This window comes from Monodelphis domestica, chromosome 1 (genome assembly GCF_027887165.1).
Source record: "Monodelphis domestica isolate mMonDom1 chromosome 1, mMonDom1.pri, whole genome shotgun sequence".
In the NCBI taxonomy this organism is placed as follows: domain Eukaryota; kingdom Metazoa; phylum Chordata; class Mammalia; order Didelphimorphia; family Didelphidae; genus Monodelphis; species Monodelphis domestica.
In genome coordinates, this window is record NC_077227.1 from 756,459,126 (window position 1) to 756,476,421 (window position 17,296).

Below are 17,296 nucleotides of genomic sequence, written 5' to 3' on the forward strand. Positions count from 1 at the left end.
TAGACTTCTGATCTGTTGCCTGACCTTGTTTCCATCTTCTGTACATTTATCTCTCAAATCTAATTGGCTTAGCCATATCCTTCACAATTCACATTAATCTCTTCAGATAAACCTCATTTTTCTTCCTCTGAGAAACTATTTCCTTTTATATTTTCAAATTCTTTCTTCTTTAGTATCTCCCAGTGACAGGGATTGCAATGAAAAGAGTGTTAGACCTGGAGTCATGAAGTCCTGAGTTCAGATCCAACCTCAAACACCTGCTAGTTTTATGACTTTGCCCAGGCCCCGCTCAAGCTCAGTCACACAGTATATGCATGCCGTACCCTAGATAAGTGGCATCCACAGTCTGTAGGGACAAGAGTCCCTCTCTGGGTGATTCTCATGGGAAGTCCCTGCAGGAAAGACAGAGCTCTACAGCACACTCGATAGAGAGAGGAAGAAAACAAAACAACACATGAAAAGGGAAGTTGTCTCCCCCCAGGTCAGCGGCCAATAAAGGAAGTGTGGCATCATCCCAGGGGCAATTCCCTCAGCACTGAACCAGAGCACGGCTGGGCCCCGGAGGTGACCAGTGAAGTTCATTTCAGCTCGCCCAGCTCTTTGCAGAGCACATGGAGAGAGGGGAGGAGTTTGGATTATTTTCATTACACCAACAGTTCAAGCCACAAATCCCATTCTCAGAGACCTCTCATTAGCCAGCTGTTCACTTCCCAGATGAACTCCCCCCTTCTGCATCCCTAACGTTCAAAATATAACAGTGGAAAACACTAGGGCTAGGGCTCTAGTCTTAAGACCTTCAGTTTCTCCCCCAAGAGGTAGATATGGGTGGGACAGTGGAGAGAATGCTGGACCTGGAGTTAGGAAGAGGCAAATTCAAAACTGGGAGCCTTAGTGAGGCACTTGACCTCTGCCTGCCTCAGTTTCCTCATCTGTAAAATGAAGGTAATAAATACAGCTACTTCCTAGTGTGGTTATGAGAATAAAATGAGAACTTTAAAGAAGTCCTTTTTTGATTTTTTGGGAGTGGTGGTATGCTATTGTCTTTGTGGTAAGGCAGCAGAGGATTCAAACCCCGCTCTGTGGGGTACTAGCTATGGGATCCTGGATGAGTTCCTCAACCTCTCAGTCTGACAAATAGCTGTTCTGCAGTGGTAAATAATTCCAAATTAAGGAAGCCACAGGTCCAGGCCTTATTCATGATGATGATGGGGGGGGGGGCAGGACCAGGGGGAGAGACTTAAAAGGTGGACCATGAAAGGTAGAGAAGAAGAGGGAGGAGAGAAGGCTATTCTAGCAGGTAAAAAGGAGGACAAAGTGAAGAGGTTTTCCCTCCAAAAAAAGGATGGGATCAAAGGGGTCAAAAGACTATGGGCTTTGAAGTCAGAGGACCAGAGTTCAAATCCCCAGTCTGCTGCTATGAGCTTTGTAAATGAGTATTTTCTTTCCCTTTTCTGTGCCTCAACTTCCCCTGGGTATATTGGGGAGCAGGACTAGGACTAGATGATCTTTAAGGCCCTTTGTAGATCTGAATCCTATAGGATAGAAACTGATTCCAGAAGGCCTTTAAACAGGGAGTTTATAGAAAGAGCCTTAGAATTGGAGTCAGGAGGTTTGGATTTTAATCTTAGCTTTGACATTTATTATCTGAACAACCAAGGATAAGATAATTTTACTTGTCTGACCCTCAGGAATCCTCATGTATATAAAACAGAAATATGGAACCTCCACTGCCTACTTTGTAGGGTTTGGGGGAGGATGAAGCTAAAACATACAAGTTATTATTATTCTCATTTTACAAATGAGGAAACTGAGGAAAACAGAGCCTTCATCATTTTCCCAAGGTCACATAACTAGTAAGTGTCTGAGGATGGATTTGAATTCAGGTCTTCCTGGCTTTTGGCCCCATGCACCACCTAGCTTCCCTAGGCATGGTTATCTCTATTTTCCATAAGAGAAACATAGTCTTTGGGTGGGGGGTGGGGGGTCAGGAAGGTGGGGCAAAGTGATTAGCCTTCATTAACAGGCAGTCATCAGTGGAACCAAGGCCTGAACATGAGGTCAGTGTGCCTTCCACTATACTCCAATACCAAATCAAATTCTCAGCCACCACCACCCCTAAGCTTTCCTACATCGCCTTGCTCCACCTCCTCCCAGGACAATCCTGCACCACCAGTGCTCAGGGGTGACTGCTGAGCTCTCTCCCAGGTGATTTACAAGTCTTTGTGGTTATTTTTTTTCATAAGTATGCCCAGAAGGCCATCATCCTCAGGACCGCTGGAAAAAAATCCAACTTGTCAAGTATGATATTGTAAGGAGACCTAGACCCTGGAGGTTTGTTACCAGCAGAGAAAAGTAGGGAGAAGAATCCACCCAGAAACTCTGCCCCTACCTCTTTAACCAAAACTCTTCCTCCTCTTCCTCCTTCCTCTTCTTCCTCAGGAACCAGTCTAGTTGAAGATCCTGGGTGAGGAATCTTTCTCTGAAATAGTTTCACTTTCTATAAAATCGGGACAATAATCAAAGAATCCTTCTGAGAAGTCTGTAGTAGCCAAATGGAGAATGGACAGGAGCAGGGAGAGAATTGAAGCAGGAAGACTCCCCCACCCCACCCCAGCAACTATTGCAATAATCCAGGTGTGGGATGATGAAGGCCTGAACCAGGGTGGGGAGAGCAGCAGAGGAGAGGAGAGATGCTTTTTTAAAAAAGGAGTGAAATTGACCAGAGATGCTGCAGAGGTGAAATTGACCAGAGATGCTGCAGAGGTGAAATGAACAGAGATGCTGCAGAGGTGAAATGAACAGAGATGCTACAGAGGTGAAATTGAGGAGAGATGCTGCAGAGGTGAAATGAACAGATCTTGGTGCCATATTGGACATGGGAGGAGAGAGAACAACTGAGGAGACCAGAATGACACCTAGGTTGGAAGTTTGGAGAACTGGAAGGATGAGGTGCCTCCATGGCAATGGGGACAGGAGGAAGTAGGGAGGCTTTAGGGGGAAAGAGAATGAATTCTGTTTTGTACAGACTGAGATTAAGATGTCCACTGGACATTCATTTCAAGATGCATGAAAGGAAGTTAGAGAGGTAAGCTTGGAGTTCAGCAGAGAGATGAAGGCAGGAAAAGTAGGTTTGAGACTCATCACCAAAAGATGTTAATTAAATCCATGAGAACTGATGAGAACAGAGGGAGAAGAGCAAGACACAGTCCTGAGGAACCTCTACATTTAGAAGGCATGATCTGGAGGAGGAGACAGGAACATCATTCAGAGAGGTAGGAGGAGAACTCCGAGATGATGTCCTGAAAACCAGAGAGAAGACAGTGTCAGGGAATGGGCAACAGTGTCAAAGGCTTCAGAGAGGTCAAGAAGAAGGAAAAAAGGCCATCGGATTTGACTATCAGGAGATCATTGGTGGCCTTTGAGGAGGCAATTTCAATTGAATGATAAGGTAGAATCCAGACATAGAGAGTTAAGAAGAGCAAGAGGAGAGGAAGCAGAGGCAGCCAGGTTTTCCTAACAACCCAGGAAGATGGGGAGTACATTTTACAGAAAAGAAAATTGAGGCTTAGCCAGGAAGGAGATGTCTGTTTATAGGTACCCTTGTGTCAGGGCAGTTAGGTGGCACAGTGGACAAAGTGCTGGGCCTGGAATCAGGAAGATGAGTCTTCTTGAGTTCAAATCTGGCCTCAGATAACTTTCTAGCTGTGTGACCTTGGGTAAGTCACTTAATCCTGTTTATCTCAGTTTCTTTATCTGTGAAATGAGCTGGAGAAGGAAATGGCTAACCACCCCAATATTTGCCAAGAAGACCCAAATGGGGTCATGAAGATTCAGACATGACCAAAAATAAACTGACCACCCTTCTGTCAAGAGCAAACCCCACTGGCCCCAAGTCCTGTGTGATTAAATCAGAGAAGGAAAGATGCCTTGGGGCAGGAGGCTGGGTCGCCCAGGGTCGAACTCAAGCAATGAGATTGCTCATCGGCTTTACTCCTTTTTGTTTTCTGGTGGCCTATGGGTTCTTCCTGGCATCTCCATGCCCCTGCTTGGGCACCCAAGGGGAACCACTAGCCCCCATTCTCAGCCTGGACCCCAGATCCATAGAGATTCTCCCAAGAGTTCCCCATCCATCATTGGAACGGGATGTGCCCTTTGTATTTCTCCTCTTTACAATCAGAATGACTTAAAACAACAAATGAATGAGCTAATTTTTAGGCAGAATCACTCCTGTGCTCTGTCATGATGGAGCCTCATAAGGCAGGGAGGGAACAGCTCCCCATCTCTTGGAAGCCCCTGGAGCTTGGTGCCCGGGACCTTCCACTCGAAGCCTGTTCTGAGGTAGACACTAAAGGGCTCTAATTCCAGAAACAAGGCGCCCCTCCCCCCAAGCCTTATGGATTTTTATGGTTTGGGGCGATTATAAATCATCCCCAAGGAAAGCAGGCTTTCAGAAGGGTTGTTTAAAAAGCGCCCTTTCATTTGCATTAAAATGTCACTTTTCTGAGGTCATTAAGTGACTTCTGGGCCTTGAGTGAAAGCCAGGCCAGCCAGGATGGCCAGGTAAGTAAAGCCAGGCCCAGCAGGGGCTATGATGATATTGCTCAGGCTGGCCCTCGCATTGGGGCACAGGTCCATAAAACCCTGGAGGGGGTGGGGGGAGCTCTGTGCCCCTAATGACAGCCTAGCAAGTACTGATTGCAAACATCTGCTTAGAAATAAAACCCTAAAATAAATAAAGAAATAAATAGGGCCTTCTATTCCCATGGGGTGTGCTGGGCTCAGAGAGCACTTGGTTAACTTTATTTAACAAATGGTTAAGTTGGATCAAATGTTTAATTCCAGACTGATCAGGCCATTCATCATGAAGAAGACTCCTTGTCTTATGGGACTGGAAGCCAGAATACCTGGGTCCTGATCCTAAGTTTTCAGGTATATCACAGAATCTTAAGAACAGGCATTATCAAAGAATTTCTCTGTTCACTAGATCTCACGTTCCCCTTCTGTCATGATCTTTATGGGCAGCTAGGTGGTGGTGCAGTGGATAGAGTGTCAGACCTAGTGTCAGAAAGATCCACCTTCATGAATTCAAACCCAGCCTCAGACCCTTCCTAGATGTGTGACCCTGGGCAAGTCACATCACCATATTTGCCTCAGTTTCCTCATCTATAAAAATGCTCCAAAATGGAAAACCACTCCAGTAGTTTTGTTAAGAAATGGCAAATCATGAAGTCAGACAGGACTGAAATGCCTGAGCAACAGGTAATCTCTTTCCAGCTCCTGGTCAGATGCTGTTAAAATCTCCATGATTCTGCTCCCCCCTTTCTCTAAACTCAGGAGGTCAATTTAACTCAGTCAAGTTTCCTAAGCACTCTGCTCTTCACCCTCACCAAGACCTCCATTCCCTCAACCCATCAGTTCCTTCTCAAGGTACACACTGGCTATATTCTCGTCCCTTCCCTTTCTCCAGCCCTTGGAAAGTTATATGACCCTCTTCCCTAAATCTCCTTGTCCCTTCAAACTATTTCCCACTCACTCAAGACACTGGGGATACAAAGAAAGTCAAAAGACCATTGCTGTTCTCAAGGAGCTCATAGCACTTTTTTTTTAAATGCAGTTGTTAGCATTATTTTTTAAATTAATTTATTTAGTCAATTTAGAACATTATTCTTTGGTTACAAGAATCATGTTCTTTCCCTCCCTTCCCTCCCCCCATCCTTCCTGCAGCCCACGGGCAATTTCATTGGGTATTACATGTGTCCTTGACCAAAACCCATTTCCATGTCATTGGGTTTGCATTAGGATGTTCATTTAGAGAATACTCGACCCATGTAGTCAAGCAGTTGTTTTTCTTTGGTGTTTCCACTCCCACAGTTCTTCCTCTGGATGCAGATAGTGTTTTTTCTCACAAGTCCCTCCAAATAGTTCTGGATCATTGCATTGCTCCTAGTAGAGAAGTGCATCAGAGTACATCACAGTACAATCCATTCGATTGTACCACAGTGTATCAGTCTCTGTGTACAATGTTCTCCTCTCACTCTTCATCAATTCCTGGAGGTCCTTCCAGTTCACATGGAATCCCACCAGTTCATTACTCCTTTCAGCACAATAGTATTCCATCCCCAACAGATACCACAATGTGTTCAGCCATTCCGCAATGGTAGGGCAGCCCCTCCTTTTCCAATTTTTGGCCACCACAAAGAGCTCGGCTCTCATAGCACTTTCACAAGCCCCAGTCTTGGTTTCCTCCCACCATCCATTGTCTTCACTCCTACTCACATGTTACTGAACAGAGTTGCAGAAAATCATGAAACTGTTCTGACCATCTAAGTTGAGAGCCTCGCCTTGTACTTCACTGAGAAACTCGAGTCCATAGACTAAGAGAGCTCCATCTTGGCCCTCTGGTCCTCTCACATCACCCAGATGCCTCCTGCAATGATTATCTCCTTTACTCCTATCTCATATATGTACTAAGGGACTATTTTGATTCGTAATTGATAACTAATAGATCAAGCTGTTACCTACTTTCTTCCTCCCTCCCTTCAGCCTCCCTTTTCCTCCCCTCCCCCTTCCTTCTTCTTCTCTCTTCTTCTAAATCAACTCAGGGTGAGTTTATGAGGTCTCAAATGAAATATTCTTTCTCTTTATCTTAAATAAGGGATTTATTTGGGGAAGACAGGAAAGAATTAGAAATGGAGGTAAGAAATGGGGTTGGGGATTTCCCTAAAACTGCAATGAGTCTTAGGTTGGAGGATGGTAAAATATAGCTCAATTGAGAGAAATGGCGGATAGGTCTGGAAGTTCGGTCACTATCACAACAGAGCAAATCAGAGAGAAAGATAGCTGGACTTTTGTCCTTCTGTCTTCAAAAGTAAAAACCACCTTCCATTCTTCAGTCTCTAAAACCAAGAGAGAAAACTTCTTCTTCCCTCTTTCAAGGCATAAAGGTTCCACCAGCAGTTGGTCTGGCTTCCAACTGCCTTTCCCGGTAACATTCCAAACAGAACACTCTCGTTTGACTGACAAGTCATCACTCAGCTGCTCCGAACTCCGGCTACAAAATCGTTCTCAATTTCTCACTTTCACATATAATAAGTCGGCCTTTCTCCTTGCCAAGGTAAACCCCTTTGCAGGCACAAGAAGTGAGCCCCTTGCATCCTGCCTCCTCCAGAAGACTGTCCCCTTCTGTCATTTCCTCTCTTCTCCCTCTCATAATATTCCATTTCTTCTTACCTACTGTCTCCTTCCCCATCACCTACAAGCACAGCTAGTTCTCTCTTGTTCTTAAAAAGCCCTCACTTAATTGGACAATCTCTACTAGTTATCTTGTTCTTCTATCATCCCCCCCTCCTTTGGTGACTAAACCTGAGAAGGCCACTTCCAACAGGTACCTCGACTTCCTTTTCTCTCTCTCTCTTTCCTAAACCCCCAGGAATCTGACCTCTGACTTGATCATTCAACGGAAACTTCTCTTGCCAAAAGACTCCATGATCTCTTCATTGAGAAGTTCAATGCCTTTCCCCAATCATCACTCTTCTTGAACTCCAGCAGCCTTTGACATTGTGGATCTCTCTCTTCTCCCTGATCTCCCTTCTCTCTACATTCCTAGGATATCCCTCTCTCCTGCTTCTCCTCCTACCCAGCTGACCAGTCTTTCTCTGTCTCCTTTGCTGAATGTTCATGCAGGTCCTACTCACTAACTGGCCAAAGCTCTGCCTTGGGTGGCTCTTCTTCTCTTCTCCCTCTAGTCTATATTTTTCAGGGATTTCATCAGCTCCCACAGATTTATTTATCATCTCTGTGCAGATGATTCACAGATCAATTTATCCAGCTCTAACCTCTCTCTTGACCGGTAATCCGAAATCACCAGTACAAAATAGAACTCATTAGGTATCCCTCAAGGCTTCCCTTCTTCCAGATGTCACTGGCTCGCCAGTCACGTAGTTCACAACTGCAGTCATTAACTCCTTTCTCTCCCTTGCTTTCTTTCCCCTGATACCAATCTGTTGCCAAGTCTTGTTTCGACATTCATGATGTCTCTTTCTCTTTACTCACAGACACCAGCCTGGTCAGTGCCATCACCATCATTAATGTGAGTTATTGAAATGTCTTCTAACTGTTCTGAGATTGTCCTACTCTAGTCCATCCTACACTCAGCTGAAATGAAAATCTGATCATGGCTCTACCTTACTCAATACTCTAGTGACTTCCTCTTCCCTCCAGAATCAAATATAAAATGCTCTATGTGGCATTAAAAGGCTTCACAATTTGCCCCTTCCTACCTTTCTAGGTTCCAATTTGGCTTCAGACACTTTCTAGCTGAGTGACCCTGGGCAAGTCACTTAACCCCCATTGACTGGTCTTTAGCATTCCCCTGCCTTGGAAGCAATACACAATATCAAGTCTAAGATGGAAGGTGAGGGTTTAAAAAAATAAAAAAGAAGTCTATCTTCTTCCCCACCCGAGTACTGTATGACTCAATGGCAATGGCCATCCCACCTCTGTGTCTTTGCACTGGCTGTGCCCTACTTCTTGAATGTTCTACCTCCTCTCCTCCACCTCCTACCATTCCTGACATCTTTCAAGATTCAGTTGAAATTCATCTTCTGTGTGAAGCATTTCCCTGTCCCTCCACCGGAGAGGGCCTTCCACAATCACTGAAGATTTTCTCCTCCTGCCTCTCGTTATGTCTTATCTGTGTACAGTCTTTTGAGTGCCATCACTCGCCTTGGAACATGAAGTTCTGTGGGGCCAGGGCTGGTTATCCTTTTCTTTGCCTCTTCAGTGCTTCCATATTGCCTGGCACACGAAGGGCACTAGCAAATGCTTGTTGTTGACCCACTGAGTTCTAAGTGTGCACAAACACAGGCATGAAGACATATTAGGCAGTTCCTGCCCTCTTCTACTGAGCTGAAAGACATCAACATTTCCTTAAGGGAGATTCCTACTTTCTTGTGTCTGTCTGAAGGGCCCTTGGGCCCTTCCAACAAGAACGTTATTCGTGTGGTGTCCTAAGTCACCCTCCCCCCACCTGAGCTATCAAGCAGTCAGGAAACAAGCATTTAGTGAGTCCCTACTCATTTGTGTGGACTCAAATAAGCTCTGGAAATACAAAAGATGACATGATGATACCACGCTGACATTTTATGTTCTAAACGCCTTCCAGACTGACATGGTGTGGTGTATGCTCTCATTTCCTTCCTAGCTGCGGGATGATGTTCCCCATCGGAGGGTTCCCCCCTACTTCTGACACCCCATTCTGTGTTCTCTGCCCTAAGATCCCTCTCAGCTACACAATCGTTTTCTCCATTCCAAGATCCATTCCAGTGCCAGTATTCCATGTTCTCTATCCCAAGTTCCCTCCATGTTCCAATTCTGTATCTCTGTTCCAAGCTCTCTCTCAGCTCTGACGTCGTACACTGGACATCTGAAGTTTCCATGAAGTGCTAACATTCTGATTTCCTCCCAGCTCTTGCATTCCTCACAGAACCCATGACTGCTCCTGGCTTTCGGAAGGCAGGGAGGTACTTCTAGAGACTGGATCCGTGTACTTGCCAAACAACTCTGGTTGGGGACCAGAAGCCCAGTCTAGGTAACCGCAGGCACAAGAGAAGAGCTTCCATTGTGCCTGAATCCTTGTAAACGTTACTAGCGTCACTTACTGTGAAATCAACTCCTCTCGTGCCTTTTTGCCTGGGAGAAAAATCGACCTCCAAAAAACACACCCGCGAGCACACATACATACACACACACACACTCAACCCACACCCACCTCTCCTGCATTTTGACTCCGTGACGCCTGCCCTCATAAAAGACCGGCCTGCTGTTTTACAGGCAGTAGCGTATAAAATACTTCTTCCAGATGTGCAGGCATAATTCTCCAAAGACTGTAATAGTTATCATAAGATTTATGGGGGATAATTTATTAATCACATTTTTTTAACTTTAGAGATCTGTTTAGCAAGATGAAAGCAAACTTTAAAATAAGTCATTCTGCTCCAAATGGGCCAGCACTGGCTCAAGTTACCCCTTTTGTTCAAATTCCCTTTAATGACTTATTGGTCAAATCGTTTCATGAGCCAAGTCGAATCTAGGAGAAAGGACCTGTCCAGGAGACTTGGGAAGGGTCTGGATGGAAGAGCAGGGCAGAGTCTGCCCATGAAATGAATGGAGTGACAAAGTTGATTAGCATCAGTGCTGGAGGAGCCTCAAACTATTGAAGCATTTTTCCCCTTCCTTCCTTCCCCATTCCCTCCCTCCTTCCCTCCCTTCCTTCCTTCCTTCCTGCTTTCCTTCCTTCCTGCTTTCCTTCCTCCCTCCGTTCCTTACCTTTTCCCTTCCTTCCTTCCTTCCTTCTTTCCTTCCTCCCTCCCTTCCTTCCCTTTTTCCTTCCTTCTCATTCCTTCTTCCTTCCTTCCTTCCTTCCTTCCTTCCTTCCTTCCTTCCTTCCTTCCTTCCTTCCTTCCTTCCTTCCTTCCTTCTTTCCTTCCCTCCCTCCCTCCCTCCTTCCTTCCTTCCCTCCTTCCTTCCTTCCTTCTTCTCTTCCCTCCCTTCCCTCCTTCCTTCCTTTCCACCCTCCTTCCTTCTTCCCTTCCCTCCCTCCTTCCTTCCTTCCTTCCTTCCTTCCTTCCTTCCTTCCTTCCTTCCTTCCTTCCTTCCTTCCTTCCTTCCTTCCTCCCTCCCTCCCTCCCTCCCTTCCTTTCCTTTTTCCTCTTTCTTTCCTTCATCCCTCCCTCCTTTCTTCCTCTGTCCCTCTCTCCTTCCCTTCCTTCCTACTTTCTTTCTTCTTCCTTATTTTCTTCTATCCTTTCTTTCTTGTTCTCTTTCCTTCTGTTTCCCTTCTTTTTATTGTATTTGTCTTTCTTTCCTTCTGTCAATCTTTCTTCCTTCTTTCTTTCCTTTCTCTTTTGCAAATCAGTTTTGCATGAGACAGATTTTATATTTAAAAGAAAAAACCCTTCAGATTGCAGCGCCTTCTCAACTCCTTCCATAGAAATTCCAAAAAGCATGTGTGGCTGACGTGCTGCAGGTACCACGCTCTGAAATGGGCTACACATTGGCTGCATGCGCTGAGTTAATCTGGATCAGATTAGAGAAACCTAACTCCACTAACTCCACAGCAAATGCTGCAGTCATGAGATGAACAAAGAAATCAAGTGGTCCTCTTGTCACCATCCAAGCTTAGGCTACTGGACGAGGACTCCTGGGCTGCAGGAAGTCTCCAAGGCCATCCAGGCTCACCTCCTTCCCAGTGCACTGGTACTCCAGAGCCATGAGCCTCTTGTTAGCCCTTATGTTACAGGGAGGGCACCTATCACTGTGGCTGACAATCCCTTGGTGGGGAGCTCAGATGGGGGGGGCAGTTTTTCTTTGAGAATGATGATCTTCTTTGGTGATGAAGTCCAGCAGATGTTCACCCAACATTTGCTGGAAAACCCCTGCCACATCTGCCAGTGTGTCATGGAGGAGAGCCCTTGTTCTTGCATCAAAATCAAAACTGTAGTCTTCCTCTTCTTCATCCTCATTGTCTTCCTCACAGTCTTCATTACCATTAATCCCTGCCCAATACAATCTCTCAATCAACAAGTATTTATTAAAGCCCTGCTATGTCCAAAAAGTGGGGACAGGTAGGGAGTGCAGTGGATAGAACACCAAGCCTAGAGTCAGGAAGACCTGAGTTCAAATCTGGCCTGAGACACTTACTAGCAGTGTGACACTGAACAAGTTAGTTAACTTGATATACCTCAGTTCACCATCTTTAAAAGAGGGAGACCCTGTGCCCAAAGGGCGACAAAAGAATATCTACCCTTTGACTCAGCCATAGCACTGCTGGGTTTGTACCCCAAAGAGATAATGGACAAAAAGACTTGTACAAAATTATTCATAGCTGCGCTCTTTGTGGTGGCCTAAAACTGGAAAACGAGGGGATGCCCATCAATTGGGGAATGGCTGAACACATTGTGGTATCTGTTGGTGATGGAGTACTATTGTGCTAAAATTAATGATGAACTGGAGGGATTCCATGGAGACTGGAACAACCTCCAGGAAGTGATGCAGAGCAGAGGAGCAGAACCAGGAGAACATTGTACACAGAGACGGATACACTGTGGTATAATCGAACGTAATGGACGTCTCCATTAGTGGCGGTGTAATGTCCCTGAACAATCTGCAGGGATCTAGGAGAAAAAAACACCATTCATAAGCAAAGGACAAACTGTGGGAGTGGAAACACCGAGGAAAAGCAACTGCCTGAACACAGCGGTTGCGGGGACATGACAGAGGAGAGACTCTAAACGAACACTCTAATGCAAATACTAACAACATAGCAAAGGGTTCGAATCAAGAACACATGTGATACCCAGTGGATTTGCACGTCGGCTATGGGGGGTGGGGGAGAGGAAAAGAAAATGATCTATGTCTTTAATTAATAATGCTTGGAAATGATCAAATAAAATATAACTTAAAAAAAAAAAGAGGGAGACCCTGGAGAAGCAAAGAGAAAACCACTCCAGTATCGTTACCAAGAAAATCCCAAGGGCAAAGTTGTGAGAAGATGGAGAGAAACGTCTTCCCCCGTGTATTCTCTAGACCAATGAAAGCACAGCTCCAGGTCTAGCCTTATACACAAGTCACCATGGTGGGTGCTAGAGTGACCAACGTCAAAATGAATCAGCCCCTGACCCCAATTGGGGAGCTTCTGTCTAGCCACGGAGAAATACACAGAAATGGTACAGACTAGATACAAGCCCACCATGGGGAATGGAGAGCTGCTGGGAATCCAGAAAGGCTTCATGGAGAAGGTGATCTCAGAGTGGAATTTTAAAGGCAAAAAGCACCTTGAAGAGGCAGAGGGGAGGAGGGAGCAGATTCCAGGCCTGTGCAGAGACACACGAATGGAAGATGGGGAGTTCTGTGTGAGGAAAGTGAGAAGACTGAGCTGGAGGAACCAAAGAAGGGGACTCAAGGAGAATAAGCCTGGGGAAACTGATGCCAAATCATCCAAGATTTGAGATATTGAACAGAGGAGTTAGTGTTTGGCCCCAGAAGAAATAGGGAGCTATTGGAGTTTGAGCAGGAGCATGCTTTGAGGTTAGCACTTTGGAAGACATGCTGAGAATGACTTGGAGAAGACAGGAAGGGCCAATTAACAGTTAGGCCAATTAAGATCTCATCACAAGAATTCAGGTGGGAGCCAAGGAGGGCCTGGACCAGCATAGTAACAGGAACGACAGAAGCGGTACAAGGGGGAAAGATGTATGAGGAATGGCGTTAAAGCAAGATTGGCTACTGACCTGGATCATGGAGGGAGGGAGGGAAGGAGGAATAGAGGATGGTGCTGAGATTGTAAACCCGAGGGCCTGGGAGGATGTCTGAGGAGTTGAAGGCAATGAGAGAGCTCAGAAAGAAGGATGGATGGGAGTGGGAGGCAGATAAAATAAATTCCATCATAGCCACATTGACAGTGAAATGTCTACAGAACCGCCCATTGCTAATGTCCATTGGGCAGTTGGTGGTGATGAGGGACTAGATCTGAGGAGAAGGTGAGGGCTGGACAAACAGGCCTGGAAGCCACCGGCCCAGAGATGCTAACTGGGCCCACAGGAAGTAATGGGGTCCCCAAAGGCAAGAAGAGAAGAGCTCCCAGCAATGAGCCAATTCCTCTGGAATTTGGATTCCAACAGAGAAATCCATCCTTAAAAGTCAGTGCTGATGCCAGTCAGACACCACCATTGTGGATGGCCCATAGCCCAAGGGGTGCACATGAGGACTGAGTGAGCTGAAAGCTCTGCCACAGCCTTTTACTAGCTCGCCAATGGAGGTGGGCTCAGTACACCCAGGGCTGCTGGTAACCCCAGAAAACCAAAGGCTTCCTTGGATTGGGTCAGGAACCTCAGATGATATCTTGGCCCATCCACTGCCTAGCCTATAATGCCCTTAATAAATTACATTCTTGACATAGTGACCAGCACATAGTAGGCATTAAGAAAAGCCTTTTCCTTCCTATTCCTAACCCTAACACCTTCAATGATGGGGAACTTACTCCTAGAAATGCATTACATGTTTTGATCTATAAAGTTTTTCATTGGTGACTGGTCAGGCCTGAATGACAGAGGGCTTTAGAGAATGGGTTGTTCCACCTTGGTCCTCCTCATTTATATAATACAGGTTCATTACAACCTGAAATAGCCCCACATAAGTCCCATAACTCATGACATCTTAGAAAGGCCATAGGATTTAAAGTCAAAGGATGTGAATTGAAGCTCCTAGATGACCTCAGGGAAATTATATCCCTTCTCTGGACCTCAGTTATCTTGTCTGTAAAATGGGCAGAACTGGATTAAACCATGGCTAAAGACCCTCCAGCTCTAAGTTCTCTGGAGCAATAAGCACCAGAGTTGGGCCTAGGGTCCTCCACTGGATTGATATTCTCTCCCCAGCCTTGGGCAGCTCTAGGATGGGCCTTGAGTCATCAGTCTAGCCTTGGCATTACCTTTCAGATGAAGAAATCCCCCTGAGGTGGAATTGGATAATATCCAGCGCACAGGCACCTGCAGGGCTGAGAGGGTCTGGGGCCATTCTCTGTGCCAGCCTATGATCTAGGTGATTCCCCAAGTCCTGCCACCTCACCTGAAACAAGGAAGGAAAGAATATTAAAAAGAAGCATTATTGAAGGAAAAGTGTGTTCACCTGCACAGCATGTTGTCACTGGTTGGGAAGATAAATGTGGCCTTTGTCCACAGGGAAGAATAAAGTTGCCTGGGCCAATGGAGGGGAGGCACAGTGCCCCAGGCACTGTCCTGAACTGGAGAGGGGGAGGTAGATGGGGGGGGGGGTAGCCTGCTGCACCCACGCTGGGTGGAGTTGTGGTAGGAGCAACCGTGAGCAACCCTTTCATATTCATGGATGATGGCAGAGACAGTTTGGAGGAGCTAGAGATGGACAAATCCAGGGAGATCTGTAAGATTGGCTGAGGCCAGAAGCCAGGAAGAAGTGGCCTGGAGAGGCAATCAGCCAGGACACAGGTAGGAAAGGAGAAGCCACTAAGAATCATTACTTCCAACAGCCCAGACCAAACCTAGTTGAGAAAGTGAGAAAGCTGGTAATAACCCAAAGGTTATTACCTTTGGGAAAGGAGGAGTCCTTTCCCCAAAAGACCATTGGGAGGGGTTCTTTTTGCTTTCTCTTCTTTGCCTTTCTTCCTTTCTCCTTCCTTCCTTTCTTCCCTACTTCCTTTCGACCTTTCTTCCCTATTTCCTTTCTTCCATCTGTCCATTCTTCCTTCTTTCTTCTTTCCCTTCTTCCCTTCCTTCTTCACACTCATTTCTTTCCTTCCTCCTTTCCTTCTTTCCCTCCTCTTTTCTTTTCTTCCTTCCATCATTCCTCCCTTTTTCTCTTACTTCTCTCCTTGCCTTACTTCCTTTTGATCTTTCCTCCTCTTTTCCTTCATTCTTCCCCCTCTTTCTTCCCTCTTTCCTTCCTCTCTCTCTTCCTTCTTCCCTTCCTTTTCTTAGATCATTGTGTGGTTGAGAATACATAAATCATTTAAACTAAACATTTTTTAAATTTTTTTTTAAAACCCTTAGCTTCTGTCTTGGAGTCAATACTGTGTATTGGCTCCAAGGCAGAAGAGTGGGAAGGGCTAGGCAATGGGGGTTAAGTGACTTGCCCAGGGTCACACAGCTGGGAAGTGTCTGAGGCCAGATTTGAACCTAGAACCTCCCGTCTCTAGGCCTGGCTCTCAACTCACTGAGCTACCCAGCTGCTCCCTAAACTAAACATTTTTGAGAGGGAATCACAGCACTCGAATAATAGCCCTAACTTCAAAAAGGTGACATGATCAAAGTATGAACTCAGGCAATCCCTTTGATCCAGCAATACGCTACTAGATCTGTGTCCCAAAGATATCCCGAAGGAAAGGGGAAAGGACCTATTTGTTCAAAAATATTTATAGAAGTTTTTTTGTAGTAGCAAAGATTTGGAAATTGAGATAATGATCAAGTGGGGAAGGGCTGAACAAGTTGTGGGACATGATAGTGCTATATAGAATAGAGTGCTAATGACTAGCAGAATGGTTAGCTGTATGTGAACTGATGCAAAGTGAAGCAAGCAGAAACAAGAGAACATTATACAAAGTAAAAGTAAATTTGTAAGGATGATCAATTGTGAATGACTTAGCTTCTCTGAGCAAGACAATGAGGCAGAACAATTCCCAAAGACCCACTAGGAAAACACCTGCACAGAGAACTAAGGAACTCTGAAAACAGAATGAAGCGGGCTTTGTTATTGGGTTTTCTTTCATTTTGTCTGCATTTTCTTTTGCAAAATGGCTAATATGTTTTGAATGGCTTCCCATGTAAATTGATACAAAATTATTCACCTTCTCAAAGAGGGGGGAGGAGCTGGATGAAAAGAGAGAATTTTTAAATGACTAAAAATTGTTTCATATGTAATTGGAAAACATTTAAAGAAATAAATAAATAACCACAACAAATGCCCGGAACTGGAAATAGAATCTCATCATAGGCAAGGCTGTGACCTGCAGTGGTTGCCATAGATGTCAGCATACTCATAACCCCCCTCACGTGGAAAGAAAAAGTGGTAAAACCCAGAGCCCTCGCAGAGGAAATCAAGGCTGTGTGAGAGCAGGGTGCCTTGTTTCAGACCAGCTTCATGGTGTGCCCCTAGAGTCCATAGCCCAGCACTTCTGTTCAATGACAAAGAGCAGTTCTTTTAGTCATCTGGGCAATGACCCAAGGGACACTGGCTCTAAGTGGCATTTGTCACTTGTCTCAGGTCCACTTCCTACTGATCTTCATTGTACAAAAATGGAAAAATTAGATGAATATGAGAGCAAACTGAACAGGATGCCACTGCTCGTTCACATTTATGGAGCGCTTAAGGTTTACAGCATGCTTAGCTTGAGCCAATAGTGACAGAAGGAGGGCAAAGGCATCGATCTCCCTCCCTGCAGCAAAAGGCCACAATGGACTGATTATTGGTCTCAGAGTCAGGGAAAATCCTGCCCTAAAGAAGTATTAGTTGTCCAACCTGGGCAAGTCATTATACCTGTCTGAGTCTCACTTTTGTTTCCTGTAGAATGGGGAGAGCTTCAGCATCTACCTCACAAGACAGTTACACAGATCGAATAAGATAATCTGTGGGTTGTTTTGTAAACTGTAACATGTCGTATAAGTAGGTTTGAGGGGTAATAGTAGGAGAAACAATAGCGGCAACAATCGTAACAGCACTGGTGGTGTTAGTAATAGTAGCAGCAGTCGTAGCAAGAGGAGGAGGAGTA